The sequence below is a fragment of the Mandrillus leucophaeus genome, unplaced genomic scaffold, assembly GCF_000951045.1.
Source record: "Mandrillus leucophaeus isolate KB7577 unplaced genomic scaffold, Mleu.le_1.0 Scaffold1164, whole genome shotgun sequence".
NCBI classification, from domain to species: domain Eukaryota; kingdom Metazoa; phylum Chordata; class Mammalia; order Primates; family Cercopithecidae; genus Mandrillus; species Mandrillus leucophaeus.
In genome coordinates this window covers 291,407-308,089 of record NW_012099921.1, presented here as the reverse complement: position 1 = coordinate 308,089, position 16,683 = coordinate 291,407, and the positions used below count along the sequence as shown (strand labels likewise).

Genomic DNA, 16,683 nt, shown 5'->3' with positions numbered 1-16,683 from the left:
GTAATCCCAGCACTTCGGGAGGCTGAGGTGGGCAGATCACCTGAGGTCAGTTGGAGACCAGACTGGCCAACATAGTGAAACCCACCTCTACTAAAAATACAAAAATTAGCTGGGAATGGTGGTACCCACCTGTAAACCCAGCTACTTGGGAGGCTGATGCAGGAGAACCTCTTGAATCCAGGAGGTGGAGGTTGCAATGAGCTAAGATCACGTCACTGCACTCCAGCCTGGGCAACAGAGCAAGACTCTGTCTCAAACAACAACAACAACAATAAAACCCAGTATGATTGGCTGGATACGGTGGCTCATGACTGTAATTCAGCACTTTGGGAGGTTGAGGCAGGGGATCCCTTGAGGTCAGGAGCTCGAGACCAGCCTGGCCAATATGGTGAAACCCTGTCTCTACCAAAAACACAAAAATTAGCCAGCTATGGTGGCAGATGCCTGTAGTCTCAGCTGCTTAGGAGGCTGAGGCAGGAGAATCACTTGAACCTGGGAGGCAGAGGTTGCAGTAAGCCAATACTGCGCCACCGCACTCCAGCCCAGGTGGCAGAACGAGACCCTATCTTAGGAAAAGAAAAAGAAAACAGTGGCCAGGTGCTGTGGCTCATGCCTGTAATCTCAGCACTTTGGGAGGCCAAGGCGGGTGGATCGCCTGAAGTCAGGAGTTCGAGACCAGCCTGACCAACATGGCAAAATCCTGTCTCTACTAAAAATATAAAACCTAGCCGGGCATGGTGGCACACACCTGTAATCTCAACTAGGGGCAGGAGAATTGCTTGAACCTGGGAGGCAGAGGTTACAGTGAGCTGAGATGGCATTATTGCACTCCAGCCTAAGCAACAGAGTGAGGACTCTGTCTCAAAGAAAAAAAAAAAAAGTATGATTATATATAATTATGGCAGAACTAGTAGACTAGTAGACAAAATTTCTACAGACTTTAAATACTAAGATCCCACCAAAAAAAAAAAAAAAAAAAAACCAGAACAAAATAACAACTGACTTCCATGAAACTTGGGTGAAGGTATGTTATCTGTGTGCATCCGTATATATGTCTTCATGTAATTCTCATTCATGGGGAAATACAACCAGTAGAGTTTTTAACCCATTGACTAGTTTTGGACTAGAGCTTTACGCTTTCATAAATTACCTAGAATGGTGGTTTCCAACCCGTAAGGGAACCCAGCTTCACATCCACATATGTGTTCTCAAGGACCAGCCATTAGACACACCACTACCGAATAATGACTCATGAAAAATTTATTTTAAAAAGGAAGTCTTCATAATTATATAAATGCTTTGGGACCCAATAATCTAGTAGAAGAATGTTAGGATGTAAGTTTCATGAAGGAAGAGGCTTATCTATTTCACCCATCACTGGATTCCCCATTAGGTACTCAATAAATATTTGTAGAAGCAGTAAAGTAAAATCTTCAAGTTTGCAAACGGCCTTAAAGCTGTTCCTAATCAAAACGCAAAATTAAAAGACAGGTTCTCATGAGGCTGTATAAATAGGCAAGTGACCATCAGTGAAGGCAAATGTGAAGGAACATTCAGGGAAAAGCAATACCAATTATACTTTTAGAATAATGGATTTTAAGCTACACTGTTCAATCAGCTTAGACTGTTCCCTTAAGATACCACATTGCATGTTTGATCACAAAAGGTCCAGAAAATGCTGGGCATTATCAGAAAGAACACTGTAAGCAAATTAGAACTTGTGATCCTGCCCTTATTCAAAACCACTCTGGGTCTGTAGCTACATGTGCTGTGCAGTTTGGGTTCCCTATACCTCAAGAAAAACATACCAGAGTTGGAAGAGGTCCTGAGAAATCTCAGAGATTGAAGTTATAAAGTAAATGAAACAGCTTTCTAATGAGAGCCTAAAAATTAGAGCTCTATTTTTTTTTCTGGAGAGATGAAAATTTAGGAGAAAGGGGAAAGTATAACTAAATTATAGGTTTGTTCATCAAACCTCATAATACTAGAGAGAGGAGGGCAGTATTTTGAAGTTTGAAATAAAATATGTACTGGGCTTGGACATTCCCAGGGTGCTCTGTAGATCTTCACCCCTGGATGGGGACAAGGCAGGGCCCCTCTCTGAACTGACCTTTTTATTGGGAGAATTAAACCCCTGGTGTGTGGTGACTTGTTAAAAAAAGAAATAAAAGATGTGGACAAAAGATGATTTTATCTATTGTCAGAAAATATCCTGAATTATCACAAGTACAAAAATATATAAATGTAGTAACATTCATATATTGAAATCTAAAAATAAAAAAGGTTCCGAGGAACTAAGAACAAGGACTTAACACTGAACCCATGAGCTTTTTCCCCCTCTGCAACAAAGCCTTCAAATTTCAAGTAACATTAAACTTTGTTATCTGTTACCTCAGCAATGCTAAGTTCAGTAATAGTAGATTAATAAAAGTTCAGTAACAGGACATTAAGGAGGCAGAGGCACTCCAAAATGCATTAAGAAAAATTTGATCTCTAGTCAATATATTCTGTTTAATAAGACAAGGAAGCAAATAAAATGTTGTAGATTTATAAAATGAAAGTGAAAGGCAGCATGATTTAAGGAACACTGAACTGTGAGACAAAAAAAACACAAGTTTTCTTGAATTTGCCATTGTTCATTGTATTAGGACTGGAAGAAAGGATGGATGGATGTTTTACAACCTGTGGGTGAACTTTCAACCCTGCTCCCTCACATGACTGACGATGGCTTAAATACTGGTATCATCTGTGTTGCATTATTGCTTGTAAATGTTAAGAGTTTTTATTTATTTGTTTGTCTCACTCTGTCGCCCAGGCTGGAGTGCAATGGTGTGATCATAGCTCACCTCAGCCTCCACCTCCTGGGCTCAAGTGATCCTCCCGCCTCAGGCTCCTGAGTAGTTGGGGTTGCAGGCATGACCACCATGCCTGGCCAGATCTTTTAATTTTGTAGAGACAGGGTCTCCCTAGGTCATACCAGGAATGGAAGCAGACAAGGGGAAAGTCAGAACAAGCAAACAAGTTCAAGAGTAAGCTGCTGCTCCCAAGATGTGCAGAGCCTCTGCCTGAACTCGAGCAGGAACATTAATCATTGAGACACCGCTCTCATGGGTGGCAGCGAAGGGAACTCAGTGAAACTTCAGTAGGATCAGAGGAAACAGAAAAAAAGAGCCTCAGAACAAAACCCCAGACTGGGAATGGTATAGCTAAAAGAATAAGGAATTGTGACCACATGGAATTGGCTTTCACTCCTATGGTATCAAAAATTACTTGCGTGAAGACCCTAGGTAGGCATTGGTTTAGTATGTAAAATTCAACTAACTTTAAAGATCTCTGAGTCCTTGAGCAGGCCAGGCTGCAATGGCTGGGCAAATTAATCTAGAACTTACGGATTTCTATATAAAAATTAACTGCTAAGGTGGACAAGCAGACTCCATAGCATATACACCTCACTGGCCTCTTGAATACACATCTGAGGCCTGATTATAGGTCTATGTCACTCCAAGTCTCAGATGTTCTGAGTCAGTCAACGGCCAATGTTTCATTTTATGAGGCACCTGCTGTTCAAGCCAGCAGCAAAAAATGGCCCAAAGAGATTCTCAGCAGTACATAAGAAACAGCTGTCCCAGTGGGCTCAGGCAAAAAAAACCCACCTTTTTTACTTGTCTTTCCTCCACTTAGTGTAGCCCCTCTAATGTACGTATTGCCATAAAATTTGCTGTGAAACATACATCTGATCACCAAGATGACCCTGTTCAAAATCTCCATGGTGTTTGGGATGGAGCTCAAACCCTTCAGCCTCACATGGAGGATGCATTCCAATGTAGTCTCTGCCCCTCTCCAGCAACTTGTCAGGATACCTTTCATTCTGACCCCAGTGGTGGTTATCTCACACTCTCTCATGCCTCTGTGCCAGGGTTTGAGCTATCCCCCTGACTAGAGAAGAATACCTGATACCCCAACCCACCAGGGCCCCAAACACAAACCTGCCTAAGAATTCCTCATCCCCAAGCTTCGGCTCCAGAGTTCCCTTCTGATGCCTTCTCTGAGTGCTGCAACTCCAGTCCTCTGCCCTCCTCCTGCTCCACTTTTCTCCTGACACCCAGGCCTCTCTTCCTCTGTGGCAGCACTTCTCACAGGGGGTTGGAATCATTCGTTTGCTCGTCAGTCTTTGCCATCAGTATGTGAGCGACTCCTGTGTTGGGGTCATGTCTTTCTCCTCTATTTCCGTGACCTAACACACCTGGCTCCCCATGGCAGGTGAGTTGTCACTGCTCCCACTGCTCCCAGAGCCATTCCTGGATGTCTCTTCAACCCCCTGGCTGATGTACCTGCCCCTGCTTGCCCTGTGCAAGGTGTCCTTCGCCCAGAGGCAGCTTCTCCTCTCCCCCTGCCATGCCTTTTCCATGCCAACTGAAGATTGCAAGGACAGAATTATATTGCAAACATTCTAACAAGACTCATAAAATGTTAAAGCCAAAGGGGCCCTTAGAAATTATCTGGTCCAGGGGCTTCCAAATGCCTGTCTGAAGGCTGCTGGTGGACGGACTGCAAAAGAGTAACATGGGGAATGACTTAAAAATACAGATACACAGGCTCCACCATGAAAATTCTGATTCAATAGGTCTAGGATGGATCCCTGCTTTTGGGTTTTTTTTTTTTTAAAGCTTCCCAGGTGATTCTAGTGCACTGGTCTAGTCCAAACTCTTCATTTTTTAAACATGGAGAACTGAGGCTCAGAGAGGGGAACCGTCACCAAATGCTAAGACTTATGACTGGCACTGAAGGCACAAAGCTGAAGGCCCAGACCCTGCTCTTGAGCACCTACACATACATAATCCACTGGAAACATCTTTGGGCACCACTGAGGCTCATCAAGCGCACAGAATTCCCACAGAAGTCACCTCACTCTCCCTTTTGCTCTATTTATTCTTCCTCACATCATAATTTTCTACCTTTACTGTAGTTTACTGAACATTTCAGTAAAGTGTTCTCTTTCCTGCTATTTTATAAGCCCCTCAGTAGACACTCACTAAATTATTATTTCTAGATTTGGATCTCTACTTGGATATCTAATAGGCACCTCAGATCTACTATGTCTAAAATCTAGCTCTTGATTTCCTCCTACAGCCTTCCCCATTTCAGTAAATGAAAATGCCATTCTTCCAGCTGCTTAGGCTTAAACCTCTCTTTCTTTCACACCCTTCATCCAATCCACAAGCATATCCTGTCAACACATCCTTCAAAATATATTCAAGTCCAGCCATTTCTCACTACCTCTACCATCATCTCTCTCCTGTGTTCCCACAAAAGCCTGCCAGTTGATCTCCTTGCTTCCACCCTTGCCTCTACTAGTCACTCCCAACACAGCAGCCAGAGTATTGCTATTGAAACGTACGTTGCCACTGGGCACAGTGGTCCATGCCTGTAGTACCAGCTACTCAGGAGGCTGAGGCAGGAGGATCACTTGAGCCCAGGAATTTGAGGCTGCAGTGAGCCAGGAATGCATCTGAGGATAGCCACTGCACCCCAGCCTAGGCAACACAGTGAGATCCCATCTCGAAAAATAAGATAGTTTGTTTTCAAATTTTTTAATATACGTTAAGTTCTAGGGTACATGTGCACAACGGGCAGGTTTGTTATATATGTATACATGTGCCATGTTGGTGTGCTGCACCCATTAACTCGTCATTTACATTAGGTACATCTCCTAATGCTATCCCTCCCCCTCCCCCCACCCCACGACAGGCCCCGGTGTGCAATGTTCCCCTTACTGTGTCCAAGTGTTCTCAATGTTCAATTCCCACCTATGAGTGAGAACAATTTTAAAATGTTAAAGCACACATCACATCATGTCCCTACTCTCTTCAAAACCCTTCAACACCATCCCATCTCCCTCAGAGTGAAATCCCATCTTTCCCACAGCCTCCACAGCCGGGATGAAGGCACTGCCCCCGTCTCCTATGCCTCTCTCTCACCCAGTCTGTCCAGGCACACAAAGGCCTCCTTACATTCTTCTGGCATGCTGGTCATGCTCCATCCCGAGCCTCTGCAGTCACCATTCCCTCTGCTTGAAACATTCTCCCACCAGATCTCGGTGGGCTCACTTCCTCACTTCCTCAGGCCTTTAATCCAATGTCACTTTGTCAGGAGCCTTCCATGACCATTCTACATGAGATACCAATCCCCAACCCCACCGTCAATCTTTATCCCCTTACACTGCTTTATTTTCTTCCCAGCACTTACCACCACCCAGCATATATTATATAATTGTTCATTACCTTGTTGTCTTTTTGTAAATTCCAGTGTGTTTACAGGAAGGTAATCCACCATTAAAAAGGAGGAACAGGCCAGGTGCAGTGGCTCACGCCTATATTCCCAACACTTCAGGAGGCTGAGGTGGGCTGATCATCTGAGGTCAGGAGTTCCAGACCAGCCTGACCAACATGGTGAAACCCCATCTCTACTAAAAATACAAAAATTAGCCAAGCATGGTAGTGTGCACCTGTAATCCCAGCTACTCAGGAGGCTGAGGCAGGAGAATTGCTTGAACGCAGGAAGTGGAGGTTGCAGTGAGCTGAGATCATGCTATTGCACTCTAGCCTGGGCAATAGTTCCAAAAAAAAAAAAGAAAGAAAGGAGGAGGAACAATTTGACAAGCTCATTTGTCCAGAGTTAAGATTGTTCAAGATAGTCACAGATTCCCAAGTGGGTTTATTATGAATCAAACATTTTGCAAATATGTAAATTTTTGTTTCACTTCTTAAAATTTTAGAGAGACCTTCAGTGGTCACAGGACTTCGCGAGTGGGAAGGGGTCTACCTAAAGTGCCCTTGTCTATGAATCCTGGATCCCTGTAATGGCTGATTAAATTAAATATTTTATCAGTAGGGAGTGCCCATTGGCCAATGTCCCATAAGGTCATTTGTTTTGAGGATGGGATCAGTGTGACACCAGAGGAAAGAAAAGGCTAGCTCTGAGAACCATAGGGAAGAGGTAGGTACAGGGTGGGCCTGAGTCTTAAGAAAAAAAGACACAAAAGGCTGGGCACAGTGGCTTACACCTGTACTCCCAGCACTTTGGGAGACTGAGGCAGGTGGATCACTTGAGGTCAGGAGTATGAGACCAGCCTGGCTAACATGATGAAACCTTGTCTCTACTAAAAATACAAAAATTAGCCAGGTGTGGTGGTGCACGCCTGTAATCCCAGCTACTCAGGAGGCTAAGGCAGGAGAATCGCTTGAACCCAGGAGGCAGAGGTTATAGTGTGCTGGGATCGCGCCACTGCACTCCAGCCTCAAGCCTGGGCGACAGAGCACAACTGTCTCAAAAAAAGAAAGAAAAGAAAAGAAAAGAAAAGAAAGAAAAGAAAGAAATAAATAAAAGCAAAGGAAAGAAGATAAGAAGATACTGGCTAGGCACTATGGCTCGTGCCTGTAAGCCCAAGCAAGAGGCTGAGGCAGGTAGATCATTTAAGGCCAGGAGTTCAATACAAGCTGGGCAACATGGCAAAACCCCATCTCCACCAAAAAAAAAAAAATTAAAATTAAAATTAGCTAGGAGTGGTGGCACATGTCTGTAGTCCCAGCTACTCAAGAGGCTGAGGTGGGAGGATTGCTTGAGCCTGGGAGGTTGAGGCTGCAGTGAGCTGTGATTGCACCACTGCACTCCAGGGTAAGTGACACAGCAAAACCCTATCAAAAAAAAGAAAGAAAGAAAAGAAAAGAAATCTAAAAAAAGAAAATACAACTCTGTGAACAAACTGAAATACCATTGAATTGTACACTTGAAATGGGTAAATTGTATGGCATGTGAATTATATCTCGATAAAGGTGCTATCTTTTTTAAAAGATAGAAAAAGACAGAACTGGAGGGAGCTGGGATTATACAAGACAATAAAACTGACTGGGACAAGTAGAAACTAGGCATTGGCAGCAACTGCAGTTTACACAGAGGTGACAATTTAGATACAAACTGATACTTTGTAACCTGTACCCCCTTTACATTTCCTTATTTGCAAACAGATCTCAGCAATAACCTGGCACCACACTTTGTTAGAAGGAAACAGGACCCAGAGATTTGAGAAAAAGGGGGACAGGACTCCTCTTGTTCATACACCATCCTGGTGTGTTCCTCCCAGTGAACTTTGTAAATGCATCGTCTCTTGGTAGTAGGGGACCCTAAATTTAAGCAAGAAGTCAGCAGCCTCAGACCTGCTGTGAACCAAGCCTCAACTCCCGATGCAAAGGACCCTAGAAAACAGTGTTGGCTGGGCACGGTGGCTCATACCTGTAATCTCAGCACTTTGGGAGGCCGAGGTGGGTGGATCACCTGAGCTCAGGAGTTTGAGACCACCCAGGTCAACATGGTGAAACTAAAAATACAAAAGATCTCTAAGAAAGATACAAAAAAATTAACCAGGTATGGTGGTGCACACCTCTAGTACCAGCTACTTGGGAGGCTGAGGCAGGACAATCACTTGAGCCCCAGAGGCGAAGGCTGCAGTTAGCCGAGATCACGCCACTGCACTCCAGCTTGGGCTACGGAATGAGACTCCATCTTGAAAAACAAAAAGAAAACAGAAAGTGGCCATTCCACAGGTTCACTCTTTCTTTGGTGGTTTTGAGGGTGCCACCAGTCTCATCTACCATAGACAACCTACAGTTCCAAAGCTTCCTAAAGTGACAAGTCTAGAGGGACACAAAGAGCATGCTATTACTCTTAGAGGCATCTCTACGGTTGCCTTAGATCAACACAGAAGTTTAGGAGCTGGTGAGTCAAAGAGGTGCTAAAGTTTCTCTTCCAAGTGTTCTGTTCTTATTCCCCTTTTCTTACACACACACGCACACACACACACACACACACACACACACACACACACACTCTCTCTCTCTCTCTCTCTCTCTTCTCTTTCTCATCCTCTCTCCCCCTATTTTTTCCTTCAAGGTATACTTTCTCTCCCTCTCTTCTCTTCCCCTGTCCTCTCTCTCTCTGTCTCTGTCTCTCTCTCCACCCCCTGACTCTCCAGATCCTGCTCCCTCCCTCACGCCTCTCTTCCTCCCTCTTCTCTCCTTCCCCTCTCAACAGATATCTGGGTGTGCTCTTTCACCGTAACTGCTCAGACCTGAGGGAAGCCAGCCTTCAGCAGAAAAGTAGGGCCCCAGCCAAAGCAGCCCTTCACCAACAATCCAGCATGGCAACAGATCCAATATCCAGGTGTTCTATATGTGCCTACTGTATGTCCCTGGTGATCCAAGGGAATGATACGGAGTAACACGTCCCTACGTGCCTTTCTACAATCAGACAAATGGAATATTAAGAGCCTTCACAGAGTGAAATGTTTACAGATAAAATGGTGTGACATTTGGAATTGGCCTCAAAATAACACAGGGCAAGAGGAAGAGAGCAAGGAGGAGATACATAAATGAAACAAGATTGACCACGTAGCCAGGCATGGTGGTATGTGCCTGTAGTCACAGCTACTCGGGAGGCTGAGGTGGGAGGATTGCTTGAGCCCAGGAGGTAAAGGCTGCAGTGAGCCTTGATCGCGCCACTGCACTCCAGCTTGGGTGATAGAGTGAGACCCTGTCTCAAAAAAACAAAATACTAAAAACAAAACAAAACAAAAGACCATGAATTGATAACTACTGAATCTGAGTGAGTACACAGAGGTTTATCATATTGTTTTTCTATATTTGTACATTTCAGCACAATAGGGACCCACCCCTTGGCTAGCAGACTTTATGGGTCCAACTAAGGTAACCACCAAGATCACACACCCATCAGGATGGCTATTATTTAAAAACAAAACAAGGCCAGGCGCGGTGGCTCACACCTGTAATCCCAAAACTTTGGGAGGCTGAGGTGGGTGGATCACATGTCAAGAGATGGAGACCATCCTTCTCCGTCTCCACTAAAAATGATGAAACTCCGTCTCCACTAAAAATATAAAATTTAGCTGGGTGTGGTGGCACGCACCTGTAGCCCCAGCTACTCAGGAGGCTGAGGCAGGAGAATCACTTGAACCCAGGAGGTGGAGGTTGCAGTGAGCCAAGATCACGTCACTGCACTCCAGTCTGGCAAAAGAGCTAGACTCTGTCTCAAAAAAAACAAAACAAAAAAACAAAAAACAAAACCAATAATAACAAGTGCCAATGAGGATGTGGAGAAATCAGATTCCTTGTGCATCACTGGTGGGAATGCAAAATGGTGCAGCTGCTATAGAAAGCAGTTGGCAGTTCCTTAAAAAATTAAACAGAATTACCATATGATCCAGCAATTCCACTTCTGGGTGTATATACTCAAAAGAATTAAGAGCGAGGGGACACAAGATATTTGTACACCCATGTTCATGGCAGCATTATTCGTAACACTCAAAGGTGGAAGTAACCCAAGTATCTGTCAACAGATGAAAGGATAAACAAAATGTGGTATATACATACAATGGAATATCATTCAGCTTTAAAAAGGAAATTCTGACACATGCTACTACAGACAAATATTGAATGATTCCACTTATATGAGGTCCCTAGAGTAGGCAAATTCATAGAGACAAGAAGGAGAATTGTGGTTGCCAGGGGTTAGCGGGAGAGAGAGGGGGAGTTATTGTTTAATAGGTACAGAGTTTTAGTACGAAATGATGTCAGGTTCTAGAGATGGACAGTGGTGATGCTTGCACAACCGTGAAAGTATTTAATGCCACTGAGCTGCACACTTAAAAATGGTAACTTTTGTTATATGTATTTTATCATCAAAAAAAAAACAAAAACAAAATCCAGGGAACAAAAAAATCTCATGTCCAAACTCTTGGCTTTTTAAGGCCAGCTCAGGTCAGCCTAGACATCATACCTTAGAGAGGATCTCAAAACAAGGGTGTGGCGAGCGTTGCTAGGGGAGCAGAGCTGCAGAGAAAGGAAAAACTTCTACCTAGGCACATGGTCTAGAGTCCAAACACCACCTAAGGAAAGAAGAAAAACAAAATGTTTTTTAAGTGGGTCTGAAGGTAAATGTTAGAGTAAGGAAAGATAGTTTAAAAAACTAATAATAATAATTCAAGTGTAAGACCCTGAGAAAAATCCCCAAACATAAATTCAAGCAGGCCACAAATGTAATCAAAGACAAAACTCTTCCCAGCTCCACGTCTGCTCCCCTCCCTCTATTATAGGATGGTGGTTCAGAGCACAGACTCTATCTGGGTTCAAATCCTAGTTCTACTACTTACTAGCCGTGAGACCTGGGGCAAGATTCTTAATCTCTGTCTGTTTCTCCATATGTAAAATGGGCTATTACAGGGATAAAATGAGTTAATAGTTACAAAGCTCTTACAACACTGCCTTTCACATAGCAAATACATGTTTGTTAAGTATTATGCCACCTTAAGTATTATGCCACCAACCTCAGTGGCCAGCAAGCTTTCCCTCATAAGTTTTCAGAGTGCCCCAGAAATTGCTGGCCAGAAGCATGGAGAAAGGACAGAAAGACAAGGGAAGTAAAGCCAGGTTTAGTTTACCCCTCCACACAACTATTCCCCCAGTGCTCGGGATGCCCGCTGAAGCTGAAGAAGCAGAGGGCCAAGCAGGGGCCAGTGGGGCAGGTGAGCTGCAGAAATCATGGCGGGGGCAGATAGCAGTGTAGGAAGAGGTCAGCACAGAGCAGGTGATGAGAATGAGGGACAAAATGAACAAAGTCAGCAGAACCCTTCTTTTAAAACTAGGTGGTCCTCAACTGTAGCTGAACATGAGGATCACCTTGGGAACTTTGGAAGCTACTAATACTTGGCCACTACCCCCCTAAGATTCAGATTTAATTGACTAGTGTTGAGAAATACTGGTTAATAGCCCATCAACTACATATACCACAAATTACGTAATAAAAGGACTCATTCCCTGAATTTCTCATTCTGCCTGTTCTCACTCTAATCCTGCATTCCCTCACTTGACTTCATTTTTGTCCAATTTTGACAGACCAACATTTAGTTTGGATTCTAAATAGTAATACAGACCATATTAATGTAAAAATGTAGAAGGAAAGGGAAAGAAACCAATTATCTCAATTCCACAGAAAGAAACTACAGAAAACTATCCTGGAAGTTTTTCCTTTTCTTATTTGGACTTTCACATTTCAAAACACAAACTAACAAGCAGACACCGTGCTGTTCAAATGAGGACAAAAGTTAGAGATCAGGGCCAAGGGGTGTCTTAGGTCTGTTGTCCAATAGTAAATAAATTGGGAGGTGCTCCAATGAGTATACCTGGTTATTTACTCCAGATTAACCTTGGTTTCTCTGGCCATCAGTTTCTGTTGGGTTATCCAGACAGTCTCTCTCATATGTGCAATCATGCAGTTTGGCTGCAGAATGGCTAACAAACCTGAGTGTCAGTCTTCACTTCCAGGCTGACTGCTTCTCCCAGGTCACCCTAATCACACACTGATGCTTGGATGTATAGGAATTTTACAGTTTATAACACATTCTTCACACAGCACAAGGAACTCACCAGTGAGTGAACTAAGACTGGCACTCAGGCTTCTGCCTGCCTCCAAGGACCAAGCTGCCCTTGTACTTTGAACTCCGAACAGGCAGGTCAGTTTTCACGTTTCAAGTTTCCCAACACACTCATCTTCCCAAGCTGCTACGGGATAGGGCACAAATTTTCCTTCAATTTGGTATTGAGACATTCACCATAGCCCTTGCCATAATGACACACCTTAGAGTGTTGTAAGACCAAGATTAGACAATATTGTTCTAGAGCATTGTTCTAGATTAGAGCTTCTTCCAACACTAGAAAGATTCAGGACTATCGGAGCGAAAGAGACTCTAGGAAACCATTAAATTTAAACCACTTACTTTACAAGCAAGGAAACTGAGGCCCACAGAGGAGAGGTAATCAAATAAGAAAAGGGACATAAACTGAAGAGTTTTTATTACTGTGGAAGATTCCTGTTATTCCTGGCAAGGTCACAGGGCCCTTGTGTGCCCTTCCCATCAGAACAGCTGAAGTCACCTACTCACAGTTACCCATTCAAATCTCTCCACCAAATATAGGGGATACGGCTTATTTAACCCTCAGACCAGTGCTTCTCAGCCCTGGAGTGATCCTAATGCCTAACTCCAGCTCAGACCAATTAAACCAGAAATTCTAGAGGTGGAGCCACCAAAGGATCCCCAAAATCCATACCTTCCCCCATGGATTCCTTAAACCCTCTCCAGCCCGAGGGGCTTTTGCACTTGCTCTTTTCTCCAATCTGACTGCTCTTTCCTCAGATATCTGCATGGCTCCCTCTCTCACTTCCTTCAGACCTCTACTCAAAGGCCATTTAATCAATGAGATTTCTCTGACTTCTCAATTTAAAATAGAAAACCTGCCTCCCCACTAAACCCCTCATCCATCATCCCTGCTTTATTTTTCTCCATAATACTTTTCACCATCTCTTATATTTTATCTTACTTATTATCTATAAATGCATACAAACCAGAATGAGCCCCATATGAGTAAGATTTGTGTTTATTTTGTTCCTTGTTATATTCCCAGTGCCTAGAATAGTGCCTGGTACATAGCAAACCATGAGATGTATATTCTAAATGAAGACATCAGGAACACAAATCTCAAAATATGACTCATACCAAAAGATCATAAAGAAGCAGCTGTTTGGTTGATTATACCAAAAACACTTCTTCACCGATCTCATCTTGGCACAACCCTTATCAAAAACAGGACAGAAGCCTAATGAAACAGAACCCATTCAGAAATACTTTCAGAAATAAGTATTTCTAGTAAATTAATCCCATCCAATGGGTTTGTTCATCAAAGACAATTTGTTCTGAGAAATAAACATACAGAAATAGAAAATGAAGTTGAAAGGTGATGGAACAAATGGCTTTCAGATACCATCTTAGCATATGTGCAGATTCAGAAGAAAGCCTGAGAGCACTGACAGCTGCACTCAGACAGGAAGAGTTTTCAGCAGACCAGAAAGAATAGACAGGCTCCTCTCCTGGGATTACAGCCCGCGAGATGAAGGTGCCATCTGGGATACTACTGCCTGCTTATCTCCAAACCCCCCAACCTGATGAACACCTTCAGCGACCTGAGGAGGACCCTTCCTTTTCCTTTCTCCTACTTACAGCCCACCTGCTAACTGATTTGAAACCACTGACAACACTTTAAACTCTACCACATTGGGAGCACTGGAAGCCTTTGTCAAGGCAGCCACACAGCAAGTCTCACTGATGTCATCTGTTCTGTTCCATGTCTGCCGACTCCCTGTCCTTGCTCTTTCCTTGCCCTCTCTGATCTTTCCCTAGTTGGTCATCCTGCAAGTTTCTTTAAGACTAATCCTTCCCAAACACCATTTTTATCAGGTCACTTACTCTGCTCAAAAACTTCCTGGGCCGGGCGTGTTGGTTCATGCCTATAATCCCAGCACTTTGGGAGGCCAAGGTGGGTGGATCCCTGAGGTCAGGAGTTCGAGACTGGCCTGGCCAACATGGCGAAACCCCATCTCTACTAAAAATACAAAAAATTAGCCAGGCGTGGTAGCACATGCCCTGAAGCAGAAAGAGTAGATGTAGCTGGGAAGCAGATGATGGCAGGCCATTGCTAGGTCTTTGACTTTGACTCTAAGATGAAAGGCTACAGGAGGATTGGAATAGAAGAATGATATGCTCAGACCAATATTTTATTTGTTGTAGGTGAGTTTTTTTTTTTTTTAACCACTTATCCTCAAATTCTATCAGACTGACATTTTAAAAGGATCACTCCCCTCTGCCTATCCATCTCAACTATCATTAGGAAGAATTACAAGAATTTCTTCTTGAATGTTCCCAACTTTTCTAAACTGAGCACATATTATTTTTTAAATGAGTGGGAAAAAAACCATCTCCCCAATCCTTAAAGACTTGGCTCAAATTCCAACTCTGCCTCAAAACCCCTGTAACAGGCAGAGCTAGCCCACACCGTACCCTATGTCCCAGCCAGCAGGACCACCAAGGTGGGCCCAGAGTCAGCAATGAGGTGGTACAACAACATTCACTGCAGGAACTGATATGTATGAATGTTTCTTTTGTTGCCCTCACTTTTCTCCTCCCATGCAGAATTGTGTCCCTTCAGACACTCTTGCCCCCAAGTGCCTGCCTGGGTCCCAGTCTTTCTCTCAGTTGACTTAATTAATTCCTGGTAATTAAAGCTACTGTTTGGTGATGATGTACTAAGAGTATGACCTCTCCCAGGGGGTGTAAATAATTTAAAAAAGGACTCTAAGATGGAAATGCAAAAGCCTTAGACTCAGAGGAATGATGGAATGACAGGCACTGGGGTTCATATTTTGTGGATAGGAGGCCAGCTTCTCCTAAAGGGTATAGCACTTAGGTAGGAAGCAGCGTCAAGGGGAGACAAGTAAAGTAATGAAAGATGAGAATACTTCATTGCCACCACCTCTCTCCTCCCAAATAGCCATTCAATACATTTTGGGTACCAGAGAATGTTACCTCTCCCAGCCATCTCAGAGGTTGACCTGTATGCCAGTAACCACCACCCTCAGAAAGAAAAGCCCCCTTAAGACACTTCTGGTCTGAAAGCAAATTATTCTCTAATTGCTTTCAGTGGGGGAAATCCTGGAGGGCAAAGTTCATCTCACATGATTCTTTTATGCTCTACAGAGCACCAGCTCTGGATTGGGTCCACAGTTGCTTTTATAAGCAATTGTGGAATACCGATCTTAATTAGAATGTTTACTTATATTTAAAATCTTGAGGGTGTTCCTTTAGCAAGGCAAAGGGCATAGGGAGACTATAAGAAGAGGCTTTAAGGTAGGTATCTACTGTAACTGAATTGGCAAAAAAAAGAGTAGAATGCTGTTGCAAAAAGGCTCCACAAAATTTTATTTATTTAGTTAGTTAGAGACAAAGTCCCACTCTGTCACCTAGACTGGAGTGCAGAGGCATAATCATGGCTCACTGCATCCTAGACTTCCCAGCCTTGGGTGATTCTCCCACCCCAGCCTCCCAAGTAGCTGGGACTGAATACAGGTCTGTGCCACCATGCCCAGCTTTTTTTTTCTTCTGTATTTTCAGTAGAGATGGGGTTTTGCTATGTAGCCTAGGCTAGTCTGAAACTTCTGGGCTCAAGCAATCCACCCACCTCAGCCCCCAAAAGTGCTGGGATTACAGGTTGAACCACCTTACCTGGCCTCCCCAAGACTTTAAATACAAGTAAACATGCTAATCAAGAATAACAGGCCAGGCGCCATGGCTCTCACCTGTAAGCCCAGCATTTTGGGATGCCAAGAGGGGCAGATCGCCTAGCTCAGGAGTTCAAGACCAGCCTGGGCAACACAGCAAAACCCCATCTCTACAAAAAAAAATTACAAAACATTAGCTGGTATGGTGGCACATGCCTGTGGTCCCAGCTACTTGGGTGGCTGAGGTGGGAGGATCACCTAAGCCTGGTTGGTCAAAGCTGCAGGGAGCCATGATCACGCCAAGGCACTACAGTCTAGACAACAGAGTGAGACGGTCTCAAAAAAAAATTTTTTTTTAAAAGGATTAATGGCTGGGCACGGTGGCTCACGCCTGTCATCCTAGCACTTTGGGAGGCCGAGGTGGGCGGATTGCCTAAGCTCAGGAGTTTGAGACCAGCCTGGGCAACGTGGTGAAACCCCATCTCTACTAAAATACAAAAAAAAAAA

The 16,683-nt window shown here is 43.9% G+C and overlaps 1 protein-coding gene across 2 annotated transcripts in view; it reads right to left on the bottom strand.

Annotated features, from left to right (window-relative positions):
* The window catches only part of ZNF592 (zinc finger protein 592), a 60,389-nt gene that overhangs the window by 30,988 nt on the left and 12,718 nt on the right, over positions 1 to 16,683 (bottom strand). Inside the window, exon 2 of one of the 2 annotated variants that reach the window (XM_011999331.1) lies at positions 10,849 to 10,957. The gene's annotated coding sequence lies outside the window, so the exon portion shown is untranslated. Of the gene's footprint in view, positions 1 to 10,848; positions 10,960 to 16,683 lie in introns of those variants that run through there. The other variant, XM_011999321.1, reaches the window with a different exon arrangement.